The 20,150-nt window shown below is 41.2% G+C and overlaps 1 protein-coding gene across 1 annotated transcript in view; it reads right to left on the reverse strand.

Annotated features, from left to right (window-relative positions):
* Positions 1-20,150, reverse strand: part of ca10a (carbonic anhydrase Xa) — a 268,931-nt gene that overhangs the window by 20,242 nt on the left and 228,539 nt on the right. The gene's annotated exons all lie outside the window — the stretch shown is intronic.

Here is a 20,150-nt window from a genome sequence, read left to right on the forward strand (position 1 = left end):
GTTAATGTTTCACTGAGGCAGATGCTTCATCCACTCCAGCTGTTCAATATTCCTGCCTTTTAATGTTTGGACGTGGGCAGAGGGTACAGCACAACGTCTAACTAAAAGTGGAACCTGCTGAAAAGAGGAGCCCAGCCTGCAGAGATTAATCTATCTGCATATGTGTATTTTTTAAAAGTATATTTTTGTGGGCATTAATGTTATTATTAATATTAGTAAAGCGACGACAGGAAATGACAGGTGGTGGAGATGGGGAGAGACCATTTAGTGCTAAAATAGAGGCAGTATCAGCGTAGCATCCGCAACGTTACCCACTGGTTTGTGGACTGCCATTTTAAAGCCTTGAGTTTGGCGATATAGGCGTCACCGTTTTGTTTTATTTTAAACCGGATGTGACGATTTTCAACAAGAGGGTGGAGCTGTGGAGCTGTGTTGTTTATGGTTGCATTGGCTCTGTGCTAAACACTAAAGAGGGAAAGTTACAGATTTTTAACTGTTCCGAAGCAATTCATCCAGGGGAGATTTACCGGTGGGTAAACACGGACCTCTTGCTACTGGCGGTATTCATCTGCACGTATGGCAGTACAGAAAATTGGCAAATTTTCCCTTAAGTTACCAGCTAACGCTAGCGGTGGCAGGCTAGGTTGGTTGGCAGAACGCTGAACAAGACCTTTTTAGGCGACCAAATATTACATTTAATTTTGATGAAGTGAAAACACACAGTGATAGGGTCAAAGTTGAAAGTGCTCTTATTATGCTGTTTGGCTTTTTCCTTTTCCTTTATAGTGTTATATAACTTTTTTGTGCATGTAATAGGTTTACAAAGTGAAAAAGCCCAAAGTCCCCCCCCCAAAGGGACTTACCATCTCCAACAGAAAACACTGTTCACAAACTGCTCCAAACAGCTCTACTGTAGTCCAGCCTTTACTTCAGAGACAGACGTGGTCACTTTGTAACACACGTTATAATGCTCGCCTAGCTGCTAGCGTGGCACGCCCTCATACTCTGCTTCTGACTGGCTAGTAGTCCTTAACTAGGTACTGTCAGGACACGCCCTTGTACTCTGCTTCTGACTGGCTAGTAGTCCTGTTGTAATCTGAAACCATGTAAACCTATCCTGGTACAACCTCTAAATACAATAAATAACCTGAAAATGAGCATAAGATGAACACTTTAAAGGGGAACTATGCAGTTTTTTTTTTTAGCTTAATTTACCTTAACTGAACAGCTTCAGAGTCATTCAGGAACCTGGCTAACAAGGTAGCAATGGAGATTTTCACACTATCGTCATGGCTGAGCAAAAAATAAGCAGAAAGCTAGGAAAGCATTGTCGGAGGAATGGAGAAAGAGGAAATGGCAGACTGACTGAGAGAGGAGTCGGTCACAAGTAAACATAGGAGCTGCCAAATATCTATTCCGAAGCTGTAGGGGGAGCTCTATAGAGAAACCTGCCAGCAAAAAGTGAGAAAACAGCGAAGAAATGGCCAAAACTGCATAGCAACTCTTTAAGACGAAAACAAGTTGAGGTTTATTTTAATGTCCACAGTGCCATGGTTAGAATTGCTAAGCCTCTGTCCTGATCGACAGGATCTAAAGCATCCTCTGCTTTATCGTCTAGTTTAAAATAAATGGGACCATACTTTACAAAATGAACATCATGCTGTACGGAAGACTTGAAACTATAGCGATTGAGACCATAAACTCATTATGAAAATGTTTTCTGAGGTAATAAATCAAGAGAGAAGTAGGCTCATTTTCTCATTAACTTCTATAGAAACAGGAGCCAGTGGAGTTGCCCCCTGCTAGAAGTTAGAGAGAATGCAGCTTTAAGGAACTTGCATTGGCATCACTTTTCAGGCCCAAAAGCTTAATCCATAATTTCTATGAGAGCGACATAAACTGGAATGTTGTGGTTTATGGTCAGACCCCTTGGCCCCCAGGGAGATCCTGGAATATGTGCATTTTTTAAAAATGTTTTTAGCCTATGTAATACTGGTTGGTCAGTCCCTCCCTTTGGTCTGGTTGGTGTGTTAAGCCCAGGGTTTGAAGTGTGATTGTCTGCAATCAAGTTGCATTGTGGTTAATGTAGGTGCACCAGGTTTTGACAAGGAAGAAGGAAAAAAAATTGTACGACAATATTATACATAAGAGTGCAATGCTAAATCGGTGGAGTACTGTTTTAAGGCTGTATTCAGAGTGACTTTACACCTGCATGAAAAATACACCCTCCTCATTCTTTTCAATGATGACACTTCATTTTGGCTGCAGGGATGAACAGACACAGGGGGCATCGGCTAACAAATGTAGGGTTATGTTGCCAAAAGTTGAACCTGGTACAACTTTTTGTCACAACCCAAAGGATGCCCTCCAGCAAGGTGCTGCGTCGGCCAATAAAATATTTGCAAGTGCATGTTCCTGGTACATTTCTTTGTTTCACGGGTAGCCCGTGTTCAGTTTGATTATCAGCCCACTTATGCTGCATGGGTAACTTCATGAATTGCCGGCCTAATGGAGACCGGAAGTTATTCATTCCAATGCAGGGTGAATGATGAACAGTAACAGACTAGTGCCTCCTTGTGGCCTTTGGATCACCTGGCCATCCCATCCCAGATATGTTGGATTTTTCCAAACTGCATTAAAAATAGTACAAAGAGAAGCTGAGGGCTATCTCACAAAACCAAGATAAGGTATTAAGCCGGGATTTACCAGTTATCCTGGCTCTATTTAGCCTTGACTCGGTTTCACAAAAGCAGAGGCACCTACAATACCATGGAGATTTATTCTGTACAGTAGGGGTGGGAATCACCAGAGGTACCACGATACGATATTATCACGATACTTAGGTCACGATACGATATTATTGCGATTTTAAACATATTGCGATATTCTGCAATATATTGCAATTTATTACCTTTTTTCCCAACTTCATTATTATGTCCCCAAAGGAAAACTTTGTCAACATCTGTTTGTTCATCTCACATTAATTTTATTGCTGTAAAATTTGACTGTCAAGCTAACTAACTAACCAGCACTTTAATGAATATGTTATAAATGTTGTATACACCTGGCAAACTGACCTGTTTGCATTTTTAATTAAGGTGGACTAGACTGTAATACCAACAGGTATGCACTGCTGTGCTACTACAGGTATTTTTTACAATTAAAATGAGTACAAAAACGCAGTAGCGACGGAGTCACGTACCTTGGTTCCGTGTTTTTAGCAAGTGACAAAATCCTTCATTTTCCACAACGTTGTATGGACGCAGGTCTTTGCACATGAAGTAGGCGATGGCTTGAGTTATTTTCTTAGCTCGCTCTGAATTGGGAGGTAGCTTTGTCAAGCTAAGTGTGTCCAGTGTTGGTTGGTTTTTCGGCGGAGCTGGTTTAGCATTAGCTTTACCGTCCTCGGCTAACGCTAACTCTGGATGGTGGCGTGTGAGATGAGCCCTCATGTTTGTGGTATTCCCTGAGTATTTTATTTGCATACGACACTCCTTGCAAATCCCATGTCTCATGTCCATCTCAGTTGTCCCCTCCTTGTTAAAAAATCCGAAAAAAGTCCAAACACTTGATTTAAACGCAGATGGTGCATTTCTGATTTCTTAGTCTGACGCTGCCATGTTTATTTTATCTACATCCTCCTGCACGCTGACAGTCACCCCGCTGACCTCACCAGAAAACAAACAGCGCCATCTGGTGGACTGAATAAGCAATTGATTTTATTATTATTATACTACCAAAAAGTTAAATTCTGATGTGCAATTTAAATAATAAAAGATCGATACTTGGCGCCTGTGTATCGATACAGTATTGCCATGAGAAATATCGCGATACTATGCTGTATCGATTTTTTCCCCCACCCCTACTGTACAGCTAGCCTGGTCCTGACCAGGCTAACAGCCAGGATTTATTTAATCCTGGAGCCTTTTCTGTTCACTCAGCAGTGGATTCACCCTGTTGTTATCAGCCTGCATTAAAATACAACAGGTGAATATTGCTGTTTAGTTAACTACTGTTATTATTTAAAGTTGTGACCGTTATTTTTTAGAATTATTCCTGTGACATTGTTACTGTTATATGTAAGGGTTAATGCCCGACGAGGTGTCCATTGTCAGGTATTAATGGACGACGGCGAAACGGTTGCCTCCGCCGAAGTCCATTAATACCTGTTATTACATGGCTTGCTTGAATTCTAATGTAGAATGCGGTCTGTTATTTCTTGATAACAGACCGCTGCTAAGGATAACACACCGTTGCCATGCAAAAGCAGAGCGTTGCCATGGACGCAGTTCTGTTCACTCTGGAGGACAGCTATCAATCAATCCGCTGAAAGAAGATAATTTAGCCTATCAGCTGTGGCAAAAAGTGGGGAAACGTGGAGCAACTTCTGTCCTCCAAGCAATGACAGCAGATCTGATGAGCGTCTATCGCTAGTATATTTCTATACCGTCTATGATCGCTAGCTACGCAGTAACCGCCGTAGGGACAACAACGCTAATTAGTTAGCTTACATTGCAACTTGTTTAACGTTAACTTACAGGTGTGTCAACATGCAGCGGCTCTGCAAAAAGGAAACGAGATGAATGAGGACATAAACGTCCACATAAATATTCCCAAAGAAGCCATTCAAATGTTCAGTTTAATGTAAATTAGAGCAGCCGATAGCCCGCTAGCTCACTACAACGCTTCAGCTAATGTTGTGTCAATTCCTGCAGTGATTAAAACAGCAGCTGGGTCATTTGTCCACCACGGCAGCACCCCATAAAATATAGGGCTACTACCACAGCCCGTAAGGTGGTGTTGAGTAGCTAATAGACGAAGGATTGCATTACAGTTTTTACGTTGCTATGGACGCAGGATTCCAACCGTAGAGACGGAACGGACTATTTTCTCTAGTGGAAGCAATACAATCGTATTTAAATCAATAAACTCCCATTTAAATCAATATTTTGTCAAGTTATTAGTCAAATTATTGATATATTTGGTAAGTAACCATGTAATAAGCGGGATAATGTAGAGCGAGGCGGTTGTTATAGCGAATACAACCCCTTCAGGCTGATTCAAGACCTTCAGGCTTCGAGGCTTCGCGTCGGGGTCCTGATCACCCTGTCGGGGTTGTATTCGCTATAACAACCGCCTCGCTCTACATTATCCCTTACACAATGGACACCTCGAAGGGCATTATCCCGCTTATACCATGGTCACTTGCCAAATAACATATTTTTAAAACATTAGTTCATATTTTAATTAGTTTTACAATCGAAATCTAAAGTTTATCCAAACAATAACTCCGTTTCCCTGGTTACGCCTGACGGTTTGACTAATACCTGGAACAATCATTCCCATCCATCAGGTTCTTATGCAATGCAAACGTTGTTCTCTCCACCAGGAATTAGGAAGAACCTTAGATACGACTTGCCTCCCTTAGCAACCGGAGATATTTATATAGTCCGCTCAGTTGATAGAACCCTTCAGTTTAGCTACGAGCCAGAAAGCTAACGCTATGCTAGCAAGATCCAAAGTCAATAACATTGTGTACAGTTGGCAATCAGTAAAAATAATTTGACAGTATGTTGAACAACAAGACAAGCTATCTATCCAGCCATGTCATTGTCCCCAAAACAATATAACGACTTTTACGAAGAATTTGATCCGCGATGTGTAACGTTACGGTCGGCTGCAGCGGCGCAGCCTGAAGCAGCGAGCTGAACAGTGAACGGGATGTGAGAGATAACGTTATTCGCTGTGAAACAAAGTCAGTCCAGAGGGCCAGTATGACTTACTTCTTGCAGCCTGTGTGTTTTAGCGCCATCCTGTGGTGTTCAGAGGACGATTTGTAAATAATAAATCCACATTTCCTTATTGATGTAATGTAGCGCATTCATTTAGAACAGTAAACAGTCAGTTTCACCGAACTCCTTTAGTAGGTGTCCTACATCACTTTTTAATGGACACCGTGCAGCCAATCAGAATCGAGTATTCACCCAGACCTTGGTATAATGCTGTATAAAGACTGCTGTTCATTTGTTGTTAGAAGTTTGATGAATATATTACTGCACTTGTTGAGATAATTAGAAAAGGCTGATAAAGTTGCCAAATGTGTTTTAAATGAAGTCTGTTACTAAGGCCAATACATACAATTCTGAACATGTGTGCACCTTTAATTATTTTATTTGATACATTTTTTTTAATATTCTTTAACAATAAAGGATCATGTTTGATCCTCTTCCATGTGCATTGTATTTGGCATTCTTAGCACACGATTTGTGTTGTCCAGTAAACTGGGACTATAATTTGGGAGGATTGTAGGCCTACAATTTTAAGAACATAGCCTAATTGTACAATCCCCAAATTATAGACGTATTTCATTGGACCAGTAACTATCTAGTGTTGTAGGCTAGTGTACATTCATGTAACAACAGGGAGAGGACACCCCAATGGTTTTTGACCTTATATTCAGCTGGGGGGAAATAAATGATGAATATACTCTGTTCCATTCATGTTTACAGTGTGCATGGAATTGATCACTTAATTATCTTTATAGTTTCTAGATTTTAGAGTCCAATTTCTTCAGTGTCTTTCTTTTCTATATCCATATTTATGAAGGAGGAAAGCATATAATATGTAAAGAAGGAAACCTGTCCTTGTGAGAAAAAGCGTGGCAGATAATAGCGGACAGACTGAATGATTGTCTGAAAATATACATTTATGAGCTACTGCTCTCAACTGAAAGCATTCGATGAGTCACTGCCATTTGAAAAAACGAACAGTTGAAGTTAATATGACTTAGGTAATTTATATTTTAGCCCATGAGAGAGAGAGAGGGAGAGACACAGTGAAAGAGAAATTTACGCGTCATATTCTAGCGTTGTAGAAATTTGATCTTCATGGTAAATTTCCTGAGTAACATTATCTTCTGCTTACTGTTAATGCAAAGAGTACAACTGTTCATTTGTGCAAATGATTTGTAGCCTAATCCTTGAATGGTAGGATTATGACGGTTTCAGTTCAGAGCCGTGGTCAGTTAATGTATATGTTTAGGCTGCTTACACATTCAGTTGGTCTGCCACACTTTCTCTCGCTTTTTCATTACAGCGTCCCTGTTTCTTTTTTTGAATAAAATAATGTGTTTCACATTATCATTCGGGATGTAAGAAAAAATCGATACACTTGAGTATCGCGATATTTTATTTTGCAATACTGTATCGATTTTGAAAAAGGAAATATTGATTTTATTTTATTTAAAAAATACAAAATTATTATTATTATTATTTTTTTTTTAAACGTTCAAAAATATTCATGTAAGACAGTGGTTCATGTTTATGTTGTGTTTAAACTCCCTACCACTAGATGGCTATGCTGAGACGCACCACTAGTGTCCTTGCCTAACAGTGCCTAGCAGGCCTGACTTTTAGCTAGACGCTAACAACGTAGCTATGGCTGAACTTTGGCCTACTTAAGCATAGCAACATTGGCTCACTAAGAACCTGGGAACCACAATCCCAAACTGGCAGTTTGACTTTCAAATTCTTTACCAAAAGTAAACTTCTTTGACTTTCATGAACGTCATGTCTTTTTTAAAATATTAGCTTTTCTAAAATTATACTTTAAAAAAATCCCAATATATCGCCTTACGCACAGTATCGAAATATATTGCAATATATTGAATCGTGAACCATGTATCGTGATACGTATCGTACTGCCAGATTCTTGCCAATACACAGCCCTAGTTATCATACTTCCATAAGAAGCTGCTGCTCACTCTGTGTAAAGTATGTACAATACGTAAATCTGTTAAAGAAAGCCGTGAACGCGCATCTATCTGAATTACTTCATCCATACTCGACCTAGTCGCTCCTCCTCAGCCTGGCAAAATGTATCGGGGGGGCTTTGCAGCTCATGATCACATAAATACTTGACATTCGCCACCCTAACCGCAGGGACTAGGCGTTCCTCCAGGTAGTTCTGCTGCCTTCTGTCCACTTCTGTTTGATTCCAGAGCTGTTGAGGGGGCAGGGATCGCTTTGGGACCGTTGTTTTTAAGTTACAGATGTTCTGTTCCTGACTGAAAAACGCAAGCAGTAGTATGCAATTGTTGCAGAGTCCTTATTCTTGAATAGTTGTTACAGCCAACTACAACAGCCCAAAGCTTCTAACTTATTGCCTTTAGGCTGTAGTACTTTGATATTTTTATGGTAAAATACACAATTAACTGTTATGAATATAAAGGCGGTAAAGCACTTCATTTAAGCACAAAGGCGCGGTAATGATTTTTTAGATCTTTCCCAAAGGCTCCTACGCTTTCTCTCCCCACCTCCATAAACTTCTCATCCTCACTCATTGGCAAATGGCTTGGCACATGCTGTACTGTACTGAATGATATAAATAAACAAATGTAAGAGGAGAGTAATTATGAAATGCTCGATTGGGGGAGCACAGAGCGACAGAACGTCTATAAATGCAATCAGGGCGAGAGAGGAAGTGATTAGAGCCCTACGCTGATCTGATTAGATTTTTAGGTGAGAGCGGCTGAGGCAGCCAGCAGAACTCATCCACACTCCCTCAATGACAAATTGCACAAAGTTTGCTGCTGGTGGGTAATAAAAGGCCAGCGTGGGCCATAATAAAGTGAGAATGTCTGCCAAATGGAGGAGAAAAAAAAGAGTCAGATGCAGAGCAAAGGAGGGAGAAAATACAGGTCATAATTAGATACAGAAACAGTTGAAGAAGGAGCAAAAGAGAAAAGCCAGGCCTGTGAGCCATTTACCAGTGTCCCTCTGTTCAAACACAGACCCACACTAACCTCTGAATACAGTCACACCTCCACCCATCTAAAAGCTACAGTCCATTAAGATTCAGCCATAAAACTGATTGAACAGACTGTGAAGATGACAGAGATGCAGACAAATTATAAAATAGGGTGTGACAGATACAACAGAGTTAGTACAAATTATGGTTGGGGGTCAAAAGCGCTTTATCTACTCAGTATCCAGTATTGAATCTACTTTCCCTTTTAAAATCTATTAGGTTCAGCTTTTAATATTGCTGAAGTATGTTGTTTAAGTTGAAGTCTGAAAAGCAAGTTAATGCACCTTGGAGTTGACATATTTACAGAAGTCAAATCGACTGTATTTATATGGATCTGTATCTTATTCTATTTTAGCCTGTTTTTATTTTCATGACCGTTTGAAATTGCTCTTTAATGTTTTACGTTAAGCGTTTTGAATGGCCTTGTTGCTGAAATGTGCTATAGAAATAAAGTTTCCTTGCCTTGCCCTATAACCTCCAACCTGTCAGTCAGTCACCAGGGCATGGAGAACACTGTTGTGCCTGTCTGTCTCAGAGGAAGTGTAACCGCAGTTGGCTCGCAATTACATTATATTGCAACCCATTCTCGTGGTGAAATGGTCACGTTATTTAATCTATTGATTCATGTTCATGGGGGCGTTTTTGTCGGGTTTTCTTCGTGGTGGCCAGCACGAAAATGTTAACTAATGTATTTAAATGGGAAGCATATGTCGTGGTCACAGCACGACTATGGTAGCGAGTAGTATGAAATGCCAAAAATCAGCGTAAGGAGGTTGGTTGGGGTGGTGGATGGGTCAAACAATTCCGGAATTTCACCCCGGAGGCCCAGGGATCGCGTCCAGCGTGTGGCGTTTTGTTTCCTCGTTAACCGTCCCGTTATTGTAGCGCGTCCCCTGCGGCCGTCTCCCGGCGTGTGAGACATCCTTTCCCCGTTGTTTTTTTCCTTAACCCAACCTCCGCCATCCCGTTATTGTTGCGCGTCCCCTTTCGCGCGTTCCCTGCGGCCGTCTCCCGGCGTGTGAGGCGTCATTTCCCCGGCAATCTCCGTATAGACCATTTTGTGCTGACCACCACGGAAAAAAATGAGAAAAACGTCCCTGTGAACACGAATCGATAGATTAAAATAACGTGACCATTTCACGAACTGCCGTGAGACCGTGTTGTCGGTCATGCCGTTGCCGTGTTTCCATCCACACGTTTTTATGCAAATTAAGTTGGATGGAAACACTTTCTTTATTGGCATGAATGATGAGATAGCTACTGTGACTTTAACAAGCTGCAGAGTAGTCTCGCTCCGCCCACACCTCAGCTCTCAGCGTGTCGGGGCCCCGCTCTCTGTGAAACATGGAGAGTGCTCTCAGGTAGCGGACCTTCCTCCGCAGCGATGTGGAGGAAGGTCTGGCAATGCGAGACTAGAGTTTTTAGGCTTTGGGGGTTTCAGTCAGTTACACCCTTAATGAAGCCACACTGAATTGGGTATGAAAGGGTCACTTTTGCTTGGCTGGCCAGTGCTCTCTAGTGTGTGTGTGTGTGTGCGTGTGTATGTATTTGCGTGGGTGTCTGGGGGTGGGGGGGGTCATGACAGCCTCTTTATAGCATGATGGCTGGCCTGGCCCCGGGGTAGGGAAATATAAAGACAGCAAGTCGATAGTGGAAGAGAGGCGTTCAGCGCTAACGGTGAGAGGGGGGCTTGGAAGCGCTGAGCTGGAAATGGCACTCTCCATCTCGACTTCCATCCATCCATCTGCCCTCCCTCCTTCACATTGGAGCGTAGACACTGGAGTGTAGATCCATAAAACTAACAAGCGGACGAGGCCCGCTACCGCACACAGCATTCACCGTCTCTTTGCCTGGATTTTATTTGAGTGTTTTACTGGCACGACAGAACGCTGCCAAAGCCCCAGAAATCAACAACTATTATTCCATCATCTGTGCAGATACTCACCCACGCTACATTAGTAATTGTTCATAATCCCAAATTTAGTTAGCTTTCTTTATTCGTGTTTATTTCAGTGGGTTTGTTTTCTTCAGAACAAGGCGCGCAGTGATGTTCTAATGTGATTTAAATCCAAGATACACCACAATTAGGACGCGGCGGTGCAGACGTGGGCGTAACGTGCCGTTTCATACTGATTAATGATAATTAGGGGAAGAGAAAATGAAACAGAAAAAGCTCCCCCGTTCAAAAGATCCGTGACCGATAATCTGCTGCAGTGATATTAGCTCAATGGGATTATCCGTGTGTGAGTGTGTTTCAAAGAGGACATACGGGGTGATTGATCTGTGATTGATGAGGGCTTAAATGTTTGGAACAGCTGCCTATGGCGAATCCTTCTCAACACTTAACAAGATTTGTATTAAATATAGCTGGATCCTCTCTTTAGCAACAGTCTCTCCTCCAGTTTGTAGGGGCTAACGCTCTGTTCAATTTATTCGGTGTAATCCTAATCTGTTTACACTATAATATATTATTATTATTATTATTATTATTATTATTATATATATTACTTGAATGCACCATTTGAATAATTTTGTCCATTAACTAACCAATATAAAAGGACAGTATTTGTGTCATGTATCATATTTGTAATTTAGTCTAACTAAAGTCTTTTAATTTTATAATTCTTTTATTTCCATTGGTATTTTATTTCTTGTTTGCTTGCTCATGTTACTGTCTGGGTCTTTATTTTAACAATTTATTCATGTGAAGCACTTTGTGACTTTGTCTGTAAAATGTGCTATATCAAATAAACTTATTATTATTATTATTATTATTATTATTATTATTATTATTATTATTGATGAAAAGGGAATGAAAATAGGCAAGGCAAGGCAGCTTTATTTGTATAGCACATTTCAGCAAAAGGGGAATTCAAAGTGCTTACATAAAAGAGCAGTTAGAAAACAATTAAAAACTATTTCAAAACATTAAAAACAAGAATAAAATTTACAGTGCAGTATAATAATTTAAAGAACTGAGAGATAAAATACACAAATAAAAGTTACATTGCAGTTATTTATTTTTCAATTTGATCCAAAAGTTATTTTCTTCGGCAAACCTTGTCAAAAACCCGGAGCGGACTCGCAGACCGCCTCTTAATAGACAGCATAGACAGTCTAATTTGGTATGGCAGTATTATAATTGAGTTTTTTCTCACTCATGGTCTGCTGTTCTTGAAAGACAAATCCTTGACAGATAATAGCTCTCCGATTTAGAGATGGTGCATTTCAGCAGAATTCTGAATGAAAGGCTTCATTGTCTTTTTTTTTCTAAAATTGTTTCTCTTGACGCTCTTTACTATGTATGTAAGTCACCTGTGATAGAAACTAGTCAGACTATTTCCTCCAACAGCTTGTAACGTATATGCCTCTTAGTGGTTCTTCAACCAAATGTTAGCCTGTGGTGCTTTTAAAGGCTGAGTCCATCTGCGTTCTTTTCTGGGTTTTTCAAAATGGAAACACCCACTCATCAGAAAGCTAATCTGAGTCAAAGAAATGTAACATATACTGCTGCGGACACCACTTAGGTAGCGGTAACCTCGCAGAACACAGGAGTTGCTGGTCTCCCGCTACCTCGATCAGTTAGTTTGTTAGTTTGTGTTATTGTGACTTTCCAATCCGAACCAAACGTGGTGTCCACAGCAGTATATTGCTCAGCTTTTGTGCCTCCAGTACCCTATGAGACCCTATGAGACACAATGCCGAATGTGTTGACTGAACTCGCACAAATGTGCTACGTTTTCCATCAAGGGACGGCTATTGCAAATAAGTTTTGGCTATAAATGCTGTGGTGTGTGGCTTTGGTTAATGCTATCCAAGTAAATATTGAATGAATTAATACAAATCAACTCTAGAAGACAAAAACTAAACAAAGATGGGAATCCATGAAATAAATAAAGAGAATCTAGTCATTTGTTGTATTAAAGTTGATTTTCAAAGACAGTTCCTCCAGGACAGAATGTCCTTCAATGCAACAAGTGTTTTCAGTATACTCGCTCTGTGATCATACAAAAAGTAATTCTTTTGGATCTGTACAGCGGCCTGGAATGAACACACAGCAGTCACTGCCTGGAAGGAAGAAGTCCATCTAAACACTTTAGAAAACGATTAGCAGTCGTATCGAAAGAAAAAAATATATAAAATATTAGTATTACAAGTTTTATTGGCTTTTGTATAGGTCAAATAAGAGTGTTTTTTTAAAGTGCAGTTTTGACCTGACTTATTCTAAGTTTCAAGACTTGTTTTCATCAGAGGACAAAAGGATGGCTGAGTGTATAAAAGCATGAGCCAAATAATATTTGGAATATTTTAGCACTTATTAAAAGACCAAGGTGTTTCATTTTCAGATTAGACTTGGAAGCAGCTCCAGGGGAGCACAGCTAAAGCGCGCACGTGCGTGTGTAGGCGCATGCATGGGCACACACACACACACACACACACACACACACACACACATACAGCATAAATTAACCCCCAGGTCCTGAAATGTTTTGCATGGTGGCAGCCAATAAACAGAACATCAGTCTCTCTCTCAAATATGCATGCAAACACACACGAAAGCTGAGGAAAGCAAACATGCAGACTGCTGTAAGAACCCAGTGTTTGCAGAGATCTCATGATTACAGTAATCATTTTATGCATACAGATTATTTATTCTTCAAAAGAAGTTCATTATATTGTAGTATTATAGAATATTATATATGCTGCTTTCTTCAACATGAGATCCAATGCCAAGAAGTGTAATGTAAATTAGCGTTTTGTTAGTGGAGATTCAAAGTAGCAGTGAGATAAAATAGACAGTATGGTGAGGAATACGTCTAAATGCTAGTGAGTCATAAATGTACATGAAAAGTAGTATTCCTATATATATATATATATATATATATTCCTATATATATATATATATATATATATATATATATATATATAAATAATAAATGTATTAATAATTATTATTATTATTACCTCCAGGAGGTTATGTTAGGAATAGAGAAAATCTACTGACCCGATTTCCATGACACTTTGTGTAAGGGTGTAGCATGGACCAAGGAAGAAGCCATTATACTTTAAACTGAATCACTTTCGTTAACATTGCGACATAGGGTGTTTGTGCTGCATTCACATTGTGTCGGAATAGTCTGTAAAATGAGTTCCCCACTAGGAAAATTCCCACTACATTTACATTGTGAGACAGGGCATATCTAAAACATTTGTGATTTATTTTTGCATTTACTTAAAGATGAGACAGACCATCTTTAGATAAAGGGTCTAACAACCAGCGCAAGCCGTGCTTTGACTGTATTTTCCTGAATTCAAAATCAGCTTTATCTCTTCTTCTTCTCGTGTGGTGTTTTGGTGCCCAGCTCAGAGTGCACTCCTTGTGACCGTGCATTTGCGCACTCAGACACTGCAAATCATCAGCAATGAAAAGGGAACTCCCTGCTGAGTTCAGTGATACCTCACACAAGACTCTACGTCATACAGTTCATTAGCTGTGAAAGGGGGCGTGGCCAAAGCATAGGGGTCAGGGCAAACCTTTATCAATAAAAAAGGAAGTCTCTGCTGAGGTCATTGATACCTCACATACGACTAACCTTAAACGGGTGACCAGTTATGAAAGGGGCGTGGCTTAATGATAGGGGTGCGGGCCAAACCATCACCAATGAATAAGGAACTCTCTGCTGAGTTCAATGATACCTCACACAAGGGTATACCTTAAATGGGTCACCAGTTATGAAAGGGGCGTGGCTTAAGCATAGGGGGAGGGCCAAACCCTCACCACTGAAGAAGGAACTTTCTGCTGAGTTCAATGACACCTCACACAAAGTTCTACCTTAAACGGTTCAAAAGCCATAAGAGGGGGCGTGGCCTAAGTACATGGGCGTGGTTAAAGTGTAAGGGGCGGCTCAGTATCACATGTAGACTACACATGTGGAAGTTTCATCTAAATCGGATGATGTTTGTCAAATATTTCCTGTTGCCAGCGGGGGGCACTATGACCAAAAGTCAATTTTGGCCTGTAGGTGTCCTCAGGCCTGGACCCTTGTCAATCGTGAGAAAATTCGGGCCGATGTGACAATGTACACTAAAGTTACAACAACTTCTTTGTTCATCGATAAATGCTCAAAATGGCCACCACGCCACGCCCACACCGTTTGACGAAAAGTTTTCTTTTAATAACTTTTCATCTTTAACTTCTTAAGATGGCACAGACCAAATTTGAAGTTGATCGGATGAAATCTCTAGGAGGAGTTTGTTAAAGTACGATGTATGTGTGCCAAAATCGCACTAATTTCGATCTTTCAATTCAAAATGGCGGACTTCCTGTTGGGTTTAGGGTAAGGCTGTAATGACGTATTTTGTACATCTTGACATGCTACATATTGTATGTGTACCACGTTTCGTGAGTCTACGTTAAACGTACTGCAGGGGCTCCATTTCTTTAACTTTGTAGGGGGCGCTAGCGAGCCATTTTTGTGTGCCTATTCCCAAAACCCTTAAAATACATACATGTTCCCCAGGCTTGATGCAACTGCCAATTTTGGTGAGTTTTTGAGTATGTTAAGCCCCTCAAAAAGGCAATTAATTTACCGGAAGAAAGGAAAGGAAGAATTCCTTCAGTTTCAATAGGGCCTTCGCCACTGTCGGTGCTCCGGCCCTAATAAAGTGGAAGGAGAGGGACATCTGACCGTAAATTAATCGTCATCAATATAGACTAACCACCTGGTGACGTGGTGCAGTCGGAACAGCTTGGAGCTAAATGCTCTGAAGACAGTGGAGATGGTTGTGGACTTTAGGAAGGGATGCCGTCAACCCAGGGTTGATGGAGGCGCTTCTTGGGCTCCATCATCTCCCGGGACCTTTGCTGTGCTTTTGTGAAGAGGGAGCTGATATTCAGAGGATGTACTTCCTGTCCTGTCAAAGACTATGGCGGTGCAATTCTACTCTGCCATCATCAAGTCCGTCCTCACCTGCTCCACCATCTGGTACTCTGCTGCCACTGCCGAGGACAAGGGCAGAGTGCAACGTATCACCCGCTCTGCTGAGAAGGTGATTGGGTGCAATCTGCCATCTCTCCAGGACCTGTACGCCTCCAGGATGCTGAGGCGGGCAGGAAGGATTGTAGCCGACCCCTCTCACCCCAAACACAAACAGTTTGAGTTAGATTATATAGAAATAGATTTTGGGGCCAAAGGACATAACGTGGTGGGTAATTCCACTGTTTGGACACGATGTGGTGCACTTCCTGGGGACCTGAGCTGGCTCCCAACACCAGGGGGGGTCCCTGGCTTTTCCTACATACATACATATTTTCATTGTAACTTTATTTTATATTTATATCTCTTAATTTCTTTTGCATTACTTGCTTTTATTGTTAATTTCATTTTTTCTTACCTTGGTGCCAATAGGGAACCGGTGCCGACGTAAACGGTAGTAACAAGACCGAGTAAGAATGAAAGTTTCGGTGCCTCATTTCGGTGCCTGACTTTACACTACACCTGACAGAAGATAACATTAGCCTACCTTTAGCTAGCAGCTGAATTAAACACGGTTAAAATGCTGACATCTAACGTTAAACAGTGTAAAGTGTGACTGTATTTCACTGTGGAGGACTTCAACAGCGGGATGTACAGTAACAGTCTGCTCTGCAGCGCAGCAGCTGCCGTTGTCGCAATTCATAGATATGTTTATATCTATGGTCGGAATTAAACAACACAGACGGTGCGTTCACTTGCAGCTGCCGTTGTCGCAATTCATAGATATGTTTATATCTATGGTCGGAATTAAACAACACAGACGGTGCGTTCACTTGCAGCTGCCGTTGTCGGAATTAAACCACACAGACGGTGCGTTCACTTAAAACAGATAGCCTTGTGGTGCATTCACAGTAATTGTAAAATACCCTTTTCCCATCTGGGGTTCAACAACAACTTACTGGTGAAATAAGTTATTGTTATAGTTATTACATTATTATTAAATCTTTAATTTTGACCATGGCCTTAGCAATAAACAAGTCACTGACTGTTGTTTACTACCCTTCTTTTTTTTCCTTCTTTTTTTTTTACTTTATTGAAAAGTATCGGTTCTGGCACAGGCACCGATCGATTTAGCACCGGTATCGAAAAAAACCCAAACGATACCCAACTCTAAAAAACACCCAAGCAAATTTCTTGTATGTGTACCTACTTGGCAATAAACTGGTTATAGATTCTAAACCGTACTGTAGAATTATTACTAGGGATTACTGATTCGAGAACTTTGATAGCAGGTATCTGCTGAAGCCAAGTCCATTACTTACTTAACCACTAACCACATGCTGATTAAATTACATCTATCACATACAGACAGACTTTCTGGCAAATTTTATATTTTCTAAATTGATGTGAAGAGCTCCTTGTATGTACGCCTGTACAGTGACCTCATGTTGCCATGAGGATGTAAATGTGTAAGCTAGGACTTTATATCGGCATATACATTCATTCATTAGCATACTTGTACCCACATGTTAGGGACTGATAATAAATCATATGAATACAAATGCATGTGTAGGTTGGATAAGGCAGTGAACATCCATGCCCTGCATGGTTAATCCTAATAAAGTCAATATAAATTTGAATTTTCAAACTATGTTGATGCTAATTATTTTATCTGAGGCTTATTTTATGTTTATGTATGTGTGTGTCTGTAATCTGTACCATGTGTTTGATATATTTTATTTGATGGCAGTTTTTTAATGTATGAATTTTAATCTTTTACTACCACGGACCATGGTGTGCAATACGACTGAATTGAACGCACACGCACACACGCACACACAAAAGGCCCCATGAGTTAGCAGATATGAAGGAGTGGTTTAAAGACGAAAGCTTTGGATAGCAAATTCACCCCCACCCCCACACTTGACCCACACCCCCTCCCCTCCCATCCTCCCACAGGCTGCCATTACAGAAGGATGCTCTGCTTTAGAAAGTCGGACTATTTCTCTCTTTGTTCATGTTTCAAGGACGTGCAGAGCCACCACTCATCTGCAGATGGGGGCGAGAGGGAGACGGAGTGAGCGAGAGAAAGAGAGAATTTTCTGCATTTTCGATTATGAAACATCTTATTGGACCTTGAAGGCACGGCTTTGGCTCGCAGGAAGGCCGCGGTGGGCTGTTGGGGGAGCTGGCGTGCGCAGGATGAGGGGAATGATTTCTCTTTGCCAGTTCACTCAGAAACAGTTGTTTGAGTGAGGAGAACACAGCAAAAGGGAACGGGATGTCTGTTCCCAACCTTTCCCGGCCTTGTCTTCCCCACTGTTTGGCAAATTCCCGCATAGCTACAATGATCTGCCTATCTGAGCGAGAGAGTTATTCTACTGACAAAAAGCACCTATTGTTAACTCCTCACACAGAGGCTTTTGGAAACAGATGCAGAGTTGACATCATGTCGTCGATAAAGTATGAGGATTTGTTTTGATAAGTGGAGGAGGGCACAGTGAAGAAACAACAACAAAACTAATTATAATAAAAATTATAATTGTGCTTTACATAAGTCAAACTAAATAATTTGTGTTTGTGTTATTCTACAATTAAAGATGACACATGGCGAGTATTAGAAAGGCATGCCACTCCCCCGTCCCCAGTGGAAATGACTTGCACGATTCCCCCCTCCGTTGCCTGCCTCAGGGATGCTGTGTGCAACGTGGCGACAGTGTGACATCACATTTCAAATATCAGCTGCAAATTGCTTCCGAGCTTCTCTACTTGTCTCTGGGGAACACAGAGTTAACCCACAAAGGGCGAATCAGTGAAGGCAGGGGTGAACCAAAACATGAAGCCCTTGAGGGAGCCTCAGATACTGTAGGTCGTGTGTGTGTGTGTGTGTGTGTGTGTGTGTGTGTGTGTGTGTGTACGAGGCGTCCTTTTCAGACTTGGGTTACAGCTCTCTCCACCCTGAAGGACACAGTAAACACTTGTTTTATTATGATTTGAATATTAGCTCTCAGACTCGGAGCGAGGATAAATGATTATCATTAATTATAATAAATTTGCCTGTCAAGACGGCAATTATTTTGTTGCCACACAAATTGGTTATTCATATAATGGTGGCGGTGGAATGCAGTAGTGTGAGTGACTCATGATTTTGTTGAACAATCAAAGCCAGGGAAGGTAATTGTTTCACTCGTCAAAAATTTGAAATGACAGTGTGTGTGTGCAGGACGGTGTGCGTGTGCGCGTGTGTGTGTGTGTGAGAGTTAAATGTTAAATGCTTAACTGTGATATCCAAGACGAGTTTGTTCCTGCTGAAAGCACCGATGCAAACCGCAGCCATCATGTGAAAACTCATTTAGAGCGAAACATGGTTCTCTGCAGTTTTTTTCAGAATTCTGGCTGCTTTAGGTGTGAAAACTTTTTCTTCCACTCAATTAACTAACGACATGCACAATGGAGGAGCTGAAATCAATAGTACTTGAAATAGAGATTTGAAGGTTTTTATCCATCGAGGTCCCAAAACTAAAGATGTTCTTTCAACAAACAATATAAAGCTGCCCATTTGCAATCATGAACATTCAGTGGGCTGTTGTGATGTCACGTTAGCGCTGATTCTGTCTTGGCTAGTCCGCATTTGTGAAGCATGGTCAACTAAATTTATTCAACACAATTACCTTGCAGACAGCAGCCCTTTCTTTACTGGGAAAACATAACAGGCATTTCCACAGAACTGTTGTCTGTGAATAATGAAATGACCGGTGAAGCACTAGTGTAGCCCGGAAAACAAATGTGCGTGTGCATCATAAAAATCTCTATCTCTAACGTTACAAACTCACATGTACCAGGCGCCCTGGTGTGCTGGCAAATGGTTTAAGGCTTTTTGGTTCCTAAATGTTTTGGCACAAGATCACTGTAAGCCCCACAGCTAAGCTCCACAGCTAAGCAAGTGGGTGTTTGTGCTGTGAAATGGTGACGTGAGTATGGCTAAATTAGGGGCTGCAAGTGTGTAGGAGCGGCGCTGTCTATAGCAGTGAAACGGAGCGACAGACAGACAGACAGACAGACAGACAGACAGACAGACAGACAGACAGACAGACAGACAGACAGACGGACAGACGGACGGAACACGCCATGGCAGGCGGAGCTCTAATTAGCAGACAGCGGCAGCTTTTTGTACAATGAGAGGGAAGCCTTTTTGCTCGCCGCTTTTGCGTTGCTGAGCGCCCCGCGTCTTTCTACTCTCTGCGCCTCGCATTTTTGCAGGAGGGTCTGGACTACAACACTGGGGTCTACCCCTGCTGACTTTGAGTAATTATTGTGAATGCTGTGATTAATAAATAATTATTTGTTTGTAATGACAGTTTGGTT

Source organism: Perca flavescens, chromosome 21, assembly GCF_004354835.1.
Source record: "Perca flavescens isolate YP-PL-M2 chromosome 21, PFLA_1.0, whole genome shotgun sequence".
NCBI lineage: Eukaryota > Metazoa > Chordata > Actinopteri > Perciformes > Percidae > Perca > Perca flavescens.